Source organism: Cibotium barometz, chromosome 45 (assembly GCF_041138505.1).
Source record: "Cibotium barometz isolate CiBa-2024 chromosome 45, ASM4113850v1, whole genome shotgun sequence".
Lineage (NCBI taxonomy): Eukaryota > Viridiplantae > Streptophyta > Polypodiopsida > Cyatheales > Cibotiaceae > Cibotium > Cibotium barometz.
In genome coordinates this window covers 29,668,849-29,682,257 of record NC_141090.1, presented here as the reverse complement: position 1 = coordinate 29,682,257, position 13,409 = coordinate 29,668,849, and the positions used below count along the sequence as shown (strand labels likewise).

General features: G+C 44.3%; 1 long non-coding RNA gene across 1 annotated transcript; it reads left to right on the top strand.

The window, feature by feature from the left end:
• The first annotated feature begins 8,780 nt into the window (after nucleotides 1–8,780).
• On the top strand, nucleotides 8,781–10,311 carry LOC147612623 (uncharacterized). The gene is made up of 3 exons (XR_015263439.1): nucleotides 8,781–8,894; nucleotides 8,969–9,249; nucleotides 9,686–10,311. It is a non-coding gene; the product is annotated as an uncharacterized LOC147612623 (long non-coding RNA).
• Nucleotides 10,312–13,409: the final 3,098 nt, after the last annotated feature.

The window sequence follows — 13,409 nt, the reverse complement described above, 5'->3', positions numbered from 1 at the left end:
TGGTGTGAGTGTGTGGTAGCACATGTGGTAGGTGTGTCAGGTGACTCATCAGTTGGGTGTCACCTAGTTTGATGTGATGAGAAAGTTCAAGGGCTTGATGGTCTAGTTGATGGAGGACTTGGTCATATAGATGGAGATAATCAGGGAGATGATTATGCTACCTACCCAGAGGCATTCTTCTATATATAACCAGGATGATGATGAATACAAATCACCCTACATTGCTCCATTGCCTTGTGTCTACATTGTCCAAGCTCTCTTGCACCCTCACTTCCAACATGGTATCAGAACAATGTTGATCTTGTATATCCTTCCACACACCAGGAATGATCCTATCTCTCTCCTAGTAGCCACAATTCCACTTCTAGAGCCACTTTGAGTATTAGTCTACCTTAGCTTGGGCCATGTGGTGACCACCCTCAACTTCTTCCTCTTCTTTCTCATGACCCGGTTTCAAAGTGCATGTTCGTCTTCTATATACTTAATCCTTGATATTATAAATGATCAATTGAATGGTGAGTCGCTCCATGTTGAAGGATTGGGATCCTTCAATATTGAGTGGCACATGTTAGGAGCCTTGAAAACATTCAAGTACTTTTTTGGAGTGGAAATAGGTGCAAATGCAACTCATCCATGTATTTATTGCATGCGGACACAACGATTGTGCAACAACAGACGTGTCGACATTCTTGATGATGATGGAATGTACAAATGGGCCAATGGTGTCATGAGTTGTGATCAGACTGTTGGTCCAAATCAAGAAAAATTGGATGAGAAATGGGATGCAATTCTCAACATTTTGTTGGCAAGGTTGCACTTTTGTGTGTTGCATGTTGAGATGCGCTTGATTGACAAATTGAAATTTTTGCATATTGTGTATGTTTGGAATATGAAACCCAAAGATAGGGTTTCAAAAGTTGAAGAGCTCTTTTCTAGAATGGGATTGCATGGTAGGAATGTGAAGCTTCAAAAAGATGCCCAACTATTAGGCGCTTCAAGAAATTTACCAAGCAAAGTATCCATGGGTGGTGGTGTAAAGGCATGAAGATTTTTATCCAATCATGGACGAAGTCAAAAAAACATAGGTTGGGGTTTTTGGTAATATTTGTGTGAATTCACAAAAAATTTGGAAAGCCTATCCTCTTGTGAGAAATATGAGAGCTCGTGTTTGGAAATCTCTCGAAAATTTGGCAAACATATTACGATAACATTCCATCACCACCAGCAATGATGTGCCATTGCATGAGGATGCTCTTGTCGACTTCATTCAAGTTGTGGTTGATGGGTGGGGTGAAACCCACATCACACAGGTCAAACCAATCTCTTTACTTTCACTACAAACTACTTGTTTTGCAATGAAATATTGACATTCCATGCCTTCTTTTTATGATGTAGCACATTCTTTTTGCACATGCACCATGGTTTGCAAAGAAATATGGATATTTGAATGTGTGGAGTGCACAGGGTAGGAAAAAGTCACATTGCACCACGAGATGTGCATATTTTAAAAGTATACATCATGGTGGTGGTGTCACTCAAAGCAATGCATGAAATTTTTGAATGGTTTTATTGTGTAATCATTGGCTTGTTAGTTGAGAGGGAGAAAGCCTTGGAGATGCAACTAGTTCAAGCCATTCACGATGCAAATAAAGGCAAGAAATAGGTGTCTTGGAAAGCCTCATGTGCTTCAGAGAGACTTAAATAATGGGTAGCAACAAGAGTTTGCTTTGGGAAAAGATGGATTCACCCTTTGAGTTGAAGCTTCGTTGTATGCATTTGAAATGATAATTATGCGATTTTTTTGATGATAAATATACTATAATTTTGCAACAAATCCTCTTGATGATGGTATTGCAATGTTTCTACATTTTCCAATTATATGAAATTGTATTTTATTTTAATGCTTATTCCTTTTTAATTCATTGGAATTCAATGAAAAAACAAAAAACCTTAGGTTGAGGATATTATACCTAGGCACTCAAACCTAGGCACGTTTTTAACATAAACCCTAAGGACTTAACCCACCTATACAAGACACTCCCCTCAGACATCAGTGTCACAATTGTGGATGGCAAGATTCAAATAGATAGGTTGACCAATTGATATATGTACTACAAGGACTTCTTGCGATTGCACGCATGCTATTCTATAACTTTTAGAGGAATGAAGGCGAGCCCAAGTAGTTGAAGAGCAAGCAATGGCAATAGAGAGGCAGGTTGCTGAATATGAATGGGTAGAAAGGATTGACCTAGATAGGCCTAAGGGTTCCCATGTGTGGGAGACTCAGGAACAAAAGAGACAGAAGCATATCAAGGAGGTTCACTAGCTCAAGCACCAAACAGGCCTATCCTTGAGGACATGGGGCACCAATCCTCCCAATGTTCTCAATGCAAGTCTCACCACATGTGGAAAATAATTGCCTTCTAGAGGCGCAAGGCCCTCCATGAAATCGAATAGAATAGTCAAGCAACAGGTACAGAAGAGCATAAAAAGAGGCAAGGATGGTGGCCACAGGGGTGGCAAGGATGGCGGTGGTGGGGGTGGTGGCGAATTTGCAAGGTTCTTAAGCATGGTTGTGGTTTCCTTGATGATATCTGCTTCAGAATGCTCGTCAATCCTACCTTTTGGCGTGATTTCCACCACTTGATAGGGTCCCATACCTTGATATTTCAATTTTCGTTTCGTGTTTCTAACGCCGTACATGAGATATAAATCCCCTTCGTTGAGGTCCTTATTTTTAAGGTTTCGGTCAAACCAATTTTTTCGCTGTGCAGTTTTTCCACCTTCATTCCATAGGTTGCATGGAGTCGAGTCTTCTCGAGTTGCTCTAGATCCACTAGTCTTTCTGTTAAGGATTCCTCTGTTAACCTTTTGTGAACTGCCACCCTTAGACTCAGTAGCAAATATTCCATTGGCATGACTGCCTCTAACCCAAATGCAAGACTAAAGGGTGTACAATGCATTACCACTTTGTATGCAGTCCGGTAAGCCCATAAAGCTGCGGTGAGCTTATGCTCCCAGTCCCCATGACTGGCTTCCACCGTCTTGGTCAAGATTCTACATAGTGTCTTATTCGTGCTCTCATCTCCTAACTGTTGGCTTGAGGATAATAGGATGAGGACTTTCTATGGATTATCATGAATTCATTTATTAGTTGCGCAATTACTTCATTCAAGAAGTGTGAGCCGCGATCATTGATTTATTCCAAGGGACATCCATAACGTGATATCACTTGCTCGTACAGAAATTTTACAGTTGACCTGGCATCTACCTTACGTGTTGCTTTCGCTTCGGCCCATTTTGTGAAGTAGTCGGTGGCAACTATAATGTACCTGGCCTGGCTATTAATGGCAACCGAACTAATGGGGCCAACAAAGTCGATTCCCCATTTTTTGAAAGGTTGTGTAGCTAGGTTCATGGACAGGGGCATTCTATCCCAATTTTGTGGCTTCGCTGCTCTCTGGTAAGGGTTACATCTTTTCACGAATTCGGCTGCATCACTAAATAGGGTGGGCCACCAAAGGCCTGTTTGAAGTACCTTTTGTGCTGTGGTTTTAGCTGCGAAATGTCTTCCCACGATCCCTGAATGTGCTTCGTCCAAAATGAGAATAAACTCATCTTCTCTAATGCACCGGCGCGTATAACTCCATCTTTCGCTTGTTTATATAATTGTCTTGCTATATGTTGGTAAGGAGCAGCGTCCCTAATCAACCTTCTTGCTCTCGCCATGTCTAGAGGTCTATCAGTGGGAAGTCCGTTTGTCAAGTAATGACAGATTTCATTCGCCCACTCGGGAACTAAGTCTATTAGAAACAAGGGTGCATCTGGTAGATCGTCGTCCACCCCTATTGGCGCTTCTCCATTGGGAATTTGAGACATATGGTCAGCAAGAACATGTGTTCTTCCCTTCCTGACTGCGACTGTAACGTCAAACTCCATCAAAATCAACAGTCAACGAGTAATCCTTCCCGTAATACAAGGTTTGTTCACCAGGTACAAGAGTACTTGGTGATCAATAAAAAACACAAATTTGTTTGCCAATAAGTAGTGCCTGAATTTCTTCACTGCATACACCATTGACAACCCCTCTCGTTCTGTAGTGGTATAGTTTCTTTCTGCATCATTCAGCTGGTGACTCCCAAAGTATATGGGATGATCAAGCTTCTGCTCTCACGAGGTTGAGCTAGCACACACCCTATTGCAAAGTTCGACGCATCAATATGAACGTGAAATATCAAATCCCAATTTGGTGCGCGTAAGATTGGTGCTGATGCTAAAGCTCATTTCAAGGCATCATATGCCTTTTGGCATTCATATGTCCATTCAAAGGCAATTAATAACCTATAAAATAGTCGAGCTAACTCTGCATACATATAAATGAATCTCCTATAATACCCAGTATGCCTAGTGAACCGTTGAACACCTTTGAAATTCTAAGATCAACTTAATCTTGTTAAAGTCTGTGGCAATTCCATTTCTGGACACCACATGACCGAGGATAACACCATGTCTCACCCAAAATTGACATTTTAGCAGGTTGAGTAAAATCCTATACAACCTGCATCGCTCAAAGACCATTCGTAAATATTTAAGATGTTCTAGCCATCGAGAGTATATGCATAAATCGTCTAGAAAGATTTCTAGCCACACATGCAAGTACTCCTTAAAGGCCGTACTCATGAGTCTTTGAAAAGTTGACGGGGCATTAGTCAAGCCAAATGGCATCTTGCGATATGCAAACACACCCCACATTGTGGCAAAGATCGTTTTGTGTTGATCTTTGGGATCGATGGACGCTTGGTTGTATCCAGAGAATCCATCCAGAAAGCTGTATGCCTCATGACCTGCCACTCTCTCGAGCACATGTTCAGTGAATGGCAAGGGATAATGATCCCTAACTATTGCTGCATTGACCTTTTTGAGGTCAACACACACTCGTATTTTACCATTCTTTTTTGTAACGATTACGATAGGTGACACCCATTCTGTATGCTCGATTTTGTATATGAATCCCGCATCAAGAAGTTTATCGATCTCTTCTTTCACAATTGTCTCATACTTGGGATTCATGTCATAAGGTCGTTGTTGCACTGGCTTCGCATCATCTCGTATGGGAATTGTGTGTTGCACCACTTTTGGTGGCACACCCCTCATGTCCTCGTATGACCAGGCAAAAAAATCCTTGTATTTTTTCAACAGAGCGATTAAATCGCCTTCTTCTTCCTTGGTAAGGTCCACTGACATAAAGACCGGCTTTGGGGTCTCTCCGGGCCCAGCCAAATTTATTTCCTTAACTTTTGCTGGTCCTTCATAGACTCCATCATCATATGTGGCCGCTATCCTCTTAGCCTTCTCATAGAATATATCTTGGTCTTGAATAGAGTAGGACTTAAAATGTACCGGGACATCCTTCTGATCTTCCTCTTCCAGCAATTTGTCCAAAGCCCGATCAAGTAGAGACGGTTGAGACTTCTTACTATGCAATGGCATCCCTTTCGTTACTGGTTCAAGCTAAGGTTCGCGTTGTTTCTTTGGCATGGTTTCAACGGATTCCTTGGGTTTTCTTGAGTTTGGAATTCTTTTCTCACTCCTATCCCCCTTCTGCCCTCGCATTTCCAATGATGGTTCTTCTATCTTCAATGATCCTACTGGAATTAGGATCTCTTCCATCCTCCTACCCCAATCCTTTGTGAATTCGTGAGATCGGCCGTGGTTGCTTGTACATACTGTAACCATTGAAGGTCAGATTCCACGTATGCCACCCCATCGTCACCCATGTTGGTTGTGGTATAAGAAGGAGTTGGTAATACATTTTGCCACTTAACATGTTGGAGATTTGGTTTGATTGGTAACGCATTGTTAAGCTTCCTGTCATGCCTTACAAGATTGATCATGCGGAGTGGGACTACCGTGCCCTCTGAGCCACTCTCATCCTTAACCAAGCTAGTTCCTCTCTTTTCAGGCACATCAATGGTAGCAAGCAAGTGCATCCAATTATGCGAATACTCTGGCTCAAATAGAGGCATGTACAATGTTTCATCAGCATCACCCCCCATTATCCTCTCATTTTTGCAGCTTCAAACTGATTAACAGTTGTTGTCCTAGCTATCGTTTCTGATTTAGCGGCAAACAAGTTGCCACCTAGTGGACGAGATTTCCATGTTGTCAGGTCCACTTTTGTCACGGAAGTATCCTTTCTGAGATAGATTGTATTTGACGACCAATCATGTACTACTCCTGTTGATCTCAAGAATGGTCTTCCTAGGATTATGTCATAGGAGTCAATTGGGTTCTTAAAATCCATGACTACAAACCACATGTGGTAGGTGATGCCAAAGGTTTTGACCCTTAAGTCCTTCAACACACCCACTGGTCTTGTAGTGGTTCCATCAGCCAACTTGACTAGCCAACTTGACTATCAACGAAGTCTATTCCATGAGCGGGCTTCCCCATTTCTCCCAACATTGCTTCGTCATGATGCTTACTCCCGCACCGCCATCCAAGATAGCTTCTACTTTCCTATGATGGTATGATATGGGAATGACCGCATTAGAGTCGTCACTTTCAAAGTATTGACCTAACTTATTGATAAGCACCATAGGTGTGTCATTTTTTGAATTTGATCCTTCCTTTGTTCACTTGTCATCATCATGAACTTTTTCCATCAAATCGAGGTGTCCGTTCATCTAATCTGATAAGTCATGCCATAATGTCGGGTTTCCCCTAAGCAATGAAGTGATTGGCATCTTGACTTCCATGGACAAGAATGCAGCAAGTCCTGCGACATCTCTTGGCCCATCTGGCACAGTAATGCCATCAGATTGTCTCCCTATATCATCGTGAAGGTTGTTCAGACCCTCGTGTCTTAACCATTCCATAACTGGATCCTCCTCAAACATATGATCCATGAGCTGAGGGTTATCGATTGACAATCGATCTTCGTTCATTTCTGCTATGATGGATGGTACTTTGACCGGTGTACTCCTGGATGGGATTAGGGTATTCGTGAAATCTGCTAGGTGTATTAGGTCTGAGCTCTTCTGCCTTTCCTTCCCTTAGGCCCTCCTTGACTGGACTTCCCTTCCGAACTTCCTGTCGTCTCTGAGGTTGCTACTGTGGCCGTGTCCTCGTCGGAACCGCTATGCACTATCACCTTATCCTTTCCCTTGCCCACTTTGAACACTTGCTTTCTGGGTGGGTTATTTTGGGATTTTGGAGCCTGTGATGTTCTAGTTTGACCTTCTCTCTCCCTCTTGCGTAATTCTCACGTGATTGCCTTGGCTTGCATGCAAGCAATCGCATTTAAGGATACCTGAGCAATGCGTCTGCATTCGATCCCTAACAAGTTGAGGCTCGTCGTTCTTGGGTTTGAAGCATCTACAGGTGCTCTTCGCATTGTACAATCCTTATAGAGATGATCAATACCACAACCACTGCACAATGGGACATTGGCAGCAGCTGCGGTGGTAAGTGGTGGTGCATTCTTGTGCTTGTAAGGATAGTCCTTATAATAATGCAATTGAGAGAGCTCTACCAAAACCCACAACAAGTTGTAGTTGGGTGAGAGGGCTTAGAAGTCCGTCCTCAGATGCTCAACCCCCATGCCCAAAGGGGAGCACATTGCTGCTACACATAGGAATCTGATGACAAAACTTGCAACGAGAGACAACGAGCTAGAGCTAACAACAATAGAGGAGGCGCAAGGAAGGTGATGAGGGAGGAGGGCAGAGAGTGGGGAGGAGTTGGATGTCGGGCGTGCAAGGAGGGGCAATAGGGCTATCGTGAAGGAGTCCCCAACCGATTACTCTTTTGAGAGATGAGGGAGGGAGATGTAGAGTTGTGATACAAATATCAGCTAGGTCAACTTAGGATATTGTTGGAAGGGAGAAAAGCGTATGTGAAAAATCATGTAATCATGTGCCACATGGGGCATGAAAAAGGTAGCCCAATGCGGCATGACATGAGTCAGGAAGGGTGTATGATCAACTTGTAAAGGAAAAGGTGTCTGAATTTGGAAATTACCAAAGTCTTGGTTAAAGGTTTCAAGAATACACTTATGGTTGTATAAGAAAGTGTTATGGTGGAAAGGAATAGTGATTAGAAACTCTTAAGGTTGTAAAGATTCATTCTCATACACAAGTAGTATTGGAACCCCTTGATTATGGTGTTCTATTTTGACCCTGGTGGTTTCCACAAAGGGGAAGCTTATAAAAGAGAGCAAGGTTGGGCAGAATGAGTGTTACACGTTGAATTTAGGAAGGGGATGTGCTCTCAGGAGAATGCCCATAAGGAAGGAAAACTAGCCGGTTTGAAGTTTGAGTCGATGAGATCGAAATGCATGTAAAGGTCCTAGTTGCCAGGATTGTGAGGCAAGTGAAGGAGTGGGTTACACTTGTGCAGTTAGAAAATCTGTCCCATGTCCATAGCACATTTGGGTGTACACAAACTCGTTCAGAATCTTGCTGGCTAAATTCTCAGCAACGGCATCGATGACGCATTACAATTAAGGAGGGAGTCATTCTCCTAAAACGACATTGCCCTTGAGTGTTTACGTTCAAGTCATACTCTGTAAAGCTATTGTACGCTGATTCAATGATTGGGCTTGGAAAAGAAAAAGGTTTAACTATTCGTAAAGCTTTGGCCTCGATGAAAACACCGGCTGAACCTACAATCCTGGGTTGTCTACAGGGAGAATTTGTTGCTCATGTCGCTTTCGTTGTTTGAATCTGTGCACCAGTCCCAGAAGAAAAGCTCCATCACCTGCTAATTTCTTGTTTGCTCCTACGAGCATGGAGGGCTAGACGTCGGCCAGAATGCGACTGCATTAGAATGCCTCCGGCTAACGCAGGTCGCATTCTGACAGAGTGTTCAAATGAGATCCTGTCCTGTTTCAGGTACCTGACTTAAATTTACATTCCCTTCCTCTTACTTAAATTTAGTGTGAAACATTGATGTATTTTTGGATCAGATCCTGTCCTGTTTCAGGTACCTGACTGTCTCATTCCTCATTCTTCACACCTCCAGCAGCTGCTACAGCAGTCGGAAGTCTACCTTGTCTGCCTCCACTGCTCCTCATATCAGCTGCAGCAGCTCAGCTTCTCTTTCCTTCAGAGGTCACCTGTGACCTACCTGCAGCCATCAATCATGCATCAAATCTGAGCATACACCGCTATCTACTCATCAGATCTGGAGCAGCAGCCGTGCTTGTTAATACAGCAACAACCAGCCCTCATCTTGAGCTCAAATCAGGTAATTTATGCAGTCATATTCGCTGCATAAACACAGAACTATTCACTCAATGGTTGACAGCAAAATCCTCAGAACGAGGGCCAGCAGAGTGCCAATTCAGTCAGTGAGTTGGATTGCATTTTGGTATTGTGTGGAGGTGAAGGTCCTGGAGGAGGAGCCTGGAGGACTCAAGTGAGAAGGGAGGCGGAAAGGAGGAGGAAAGCACAGGTGGAGGAAAACGAGGAGGAGGAGGAGGGAGAAGGAGGGACAGGGGGAGGAGGATGGCTGAAAAGGAGGAGGGAAAGGTGAGGGAAAGGAGGCTGGAGATGAGGAGAAGTAGTTGATTGCAGGCGGGCACACTGGCGCACGAAAACGACACAAAGGCGCACAAAAAAAATAGCAAAAAGATCTGCGTTTTAACTCTTTGCAAACCCAAAACATTTTTTGCTGCTTGCAGGTTCTCGAGGGCCATTTTCGTTTTGCCGTTTTGCATTCCCGGGCTCCAAAATGCCAGCTATGCAATTGTGCCTTGTGGAAGGTTGCTATGTAAGCAGTCCTTGAAACCTATGATGTGAAGAGATTTGTTCTGGGTGGGGCTCACCGTACCAATCCTAGTGCCACCGTGATCCAGTAGCCAACTCTTGAGTCTTGAGTGGGAATTCAAGATATGGAAGAAGCGTAATGCACGGGGTACGGTGCTTCATTGTTCTCAACTGCCGATCCCACGTCTCTAACTGATTAAGCGTATGACGTGGCCATAGATACTTGGGACTACTTCATATGATGTATAACCGGGTCACTCCAATGAAAAGGATTACCCTTGAGATTCAATTATGCACTCTCAACCCTGATCCTCGTTCAATATAAGATGCATGTATTTTAGCAAGACATCATGTAAGCTGGTAAGGATGTTAACTTTGAGATATGGCTATTACATTGTTTATAAAGCTTGGTAAGCTCAGTGATTATGCGGCTTTCTATTTCTCTCTTTTGACAAGTGGTCGTATGGATAACATCACTTGGGAGGAGCTGGTCCATCTAGCACTTGACCAAGAAGGACGTCTTCTCAAACATGTAGGTGGGGCCGAGGTCGTCTATGTGAAGAGAGGCGGTGGTCTGTCAAAGAGCAGCGGCTCCACATCCCAACCAAAGCCCTCCATCGACAAGACCTGTAATCATTTGTGGTGGCAAGAAGGGGTCAATTTCGGTGACAATGTTCTCTAGTTTGCTACTAGAGGAGATTGAGGATGATTCTGCAGCACTTGCCCTACTTGCCCTCACAGAGGTTCAGCCCTTCATGTGGCTCAGGTCTGGTGACGGTACCGACAAGCACTTTTGAGGTTTGCTTGCTTGTGTGGTAGTTGTACCTTCATTTTTTTAGCGGCATAGGTTTGACAACAATAATATTTTCTACCAACTCATTTGGCCCTGTGCCGTTTTGTGTTTTATTCAGACGTATAGTGCGGGCAAACCCAAAGAGGATTTACTTTTGTTGGTTACCATGCTCGGTTCTTGCACTGCCAGAGAATCCAGATGGGTTCCTTTTGCCTCAAAAGGCCCGAATCCCATGACTTCTTTTTTGCTCGGCTGCCCTTAAAAAAAAAAAAAAAAACCAAAGTGTTGGGCTCCCCGATACGACCTCATTAGCAAATTCAGAGTGAGTAGTTGTGCTTCTCTCGATCCTTGCGAGCAGATGGTGGCTCATTGCTTTAGCAACCCCATTGTATTGGTCTCCCCTATTCTCCTTCCGATGCTCGCAGTTCTTCTTCTGCTCCTTGGAGGTCCACTATGTTGCAGTTCAGCTCTACAACTCCTCGCTCATGTGCAATATGCTTCTTTCAATTCCGGCCTTGTTCTGATGGTGCATGCCTGGAGGGGTTTCTTTCCTCTCAAGAGGGCAAGCATCTTCATCGAATGCGGTCTGTGCGATGCCTTCTCAAAGGTTCCCCTGACACAACTAGCTCTCTGATCCTCCTCCCGCGTCCAGGAATTGAGAGGGGATGTAAGTATTATGAGCATCTCATGTCTATAACATACCGGTGTGCACCATCGTACTAAGTGAGGGCCTCTATTGTGGGTGTGTCCTCCCAAGGTGAGGATTAGTCACTAGTCAGGAGGCCTAGAAGGGGGGTTCAAGAGTGGGCCTTTTGCCCCTGTCGACCACTGACCTGGTCGTTCCAGTTTGGGGGTCAACTAGCAGGGGGCTGACCCCCTTTCTAGGGTGCCCGTTGGTCTTATATATAGGGCAAGTTCCAAGCTTTAAATTTGGCACCTAAGTCTAGGTGCCATAGAAAATCTAGTGGCACTTTTGCCATCAACCATGGGTGTCAAAATGTCACCTTTGGCTAAAATTTTGAGTGCCCCTTTTAATAACAAACATAGCTGCTGCTCGCAATCGTCCATAGCTGCTGGAAGCTGCTCTCGAGCCTCGCTTCTTGTCACGCACAGAGATACAAGCAGCCGCGCGTGCTCTTTGCCTGTTTAAACTTTGCGTAGCTTAATTCTTTTTGCCCTATGCATATTATGTTGGCCTTTTCATATTAGTCCTGCTCCAACTTGTGTATAATTTTTGGCCTTTCCATATTTATTATGTATTGTGTACTATATTATATATATTATATAGGATATATACCCCTGGTCACTTAGACCCCTAAGGTTAGGTGCCATTGGGCACTTCCCTTGTTTTTTCAAAGTGTCACGTTGGCACTTTAACCAGAAAATGGAGGTGCCATTTGGCACTTGAAATTGTGAAAGGCTCCAGTATGGGTGCCAAATTTAAAGCCTGAGGGCAACCCTCCTTCCCACTTCTCACCTCTCCTACTCCCTATCTAAATGCTCCTATCTAAATGCTCCTTCTCCTGCTGCCTAGGCAACAAGTCTCCAGTCCCGGATGCTCCCTGTTTCCAGCCCCGTGCTCCTGCTGTCCAGCCTCCTAGCTTTCAGCCCTGTGTGCTCCTGTTTCCAGCCTCACGATTCTCCAGATTCAGCCCCACTCAGGTCGATCCTTTTCAGGCTCCTTGCTGCCTTGATTAACTCTTGATTGCAGTACCTTTGCCTTTCAGATTTGCTTCCCTCTTGCAGCCTTGATACAACCATTGTTTTCCCCTTCTTTGGGTGGTTTTATTCAGTTCTTTTGCCTCTTGTTTGGGGCTGATATACAGCAGTTTATTTCAGGCATACAACAGTGTTCTTTGTCTCTTCTTTCTCTCTGTCTTGCAATCAGTTTCTGTTCGGTTTCCACTGCCTGCTTTGTCACAGCTGGTGTAGATGACATCATTGCGCAATGCCGTAGCTCTTCTGCTGCCGGTCTTGTGATTTCTGCCTTCACGATTCCACCACCCACTTTGTTTCCAGTTTACCATCCTTTCTAAGGTTTAGGTTTAATCTTAATTAACTCTCATGTTAGCTAATTGTGAGTTGAGTCTTACCGGGCTTAGTTGGTGGGGTTACTTGTGTAACCAGGGTTAAAACCTTAGCCCGATTAGGCTAGACAAAACTAGGGGTGTCTTAATTGTCTACCTGTCCTATGGGTCCTAGGACAAGTCCTAGCGGTTATAGGTGTCCACACACCCACCCCTTCCCCCCAAATAATTCCAGCCTCCTTTTCAACCACAATTTCGCTTCACTAGGTGTAATTTCCAGCCCTTTTTTGCGCCTCTTCACATCACTTTTTATTATGCGTCTCACGTGGCTCAAGAGACATCTCTAGTGTGCTCACGTATCCTCTTCTTGCTTTGCGTTTGCACAGTTGTGGGAGCTTTCCTGTAGACCTCCACCTTTAGTGGGATGGCACCTAAGCGTCTACCTCACATTTTCAAATCAGCGTAGGCCGGCGGGTGCGAGGGAGCTTAGCAGGAGACACTTGCTAGCCCTTGAGGATGCTCCTCTTAGTAGCACAATGGCCACTCGCCTTGCATCCCCAACATCCGTGGAGTAGTCACAATTCTTGGATGCGCTCTCTTCCATGCTTTAGAGTGCTTTCCGCTAGATGGGACAATAGCTTGGTTAATCGCTTACCACCGCCATGGCTATGCATGACAATGCTTTCATTTAGATGGGACATCGGCTTAGTCAACAAAGTACCACCACCATTGCTATGCAGGATAAGGGCAACCAGCCAACAGGAATCAACGAACAATCAGGATGTGTTTTTTGGGCCACACAAGGGTGTTATGGTTTTA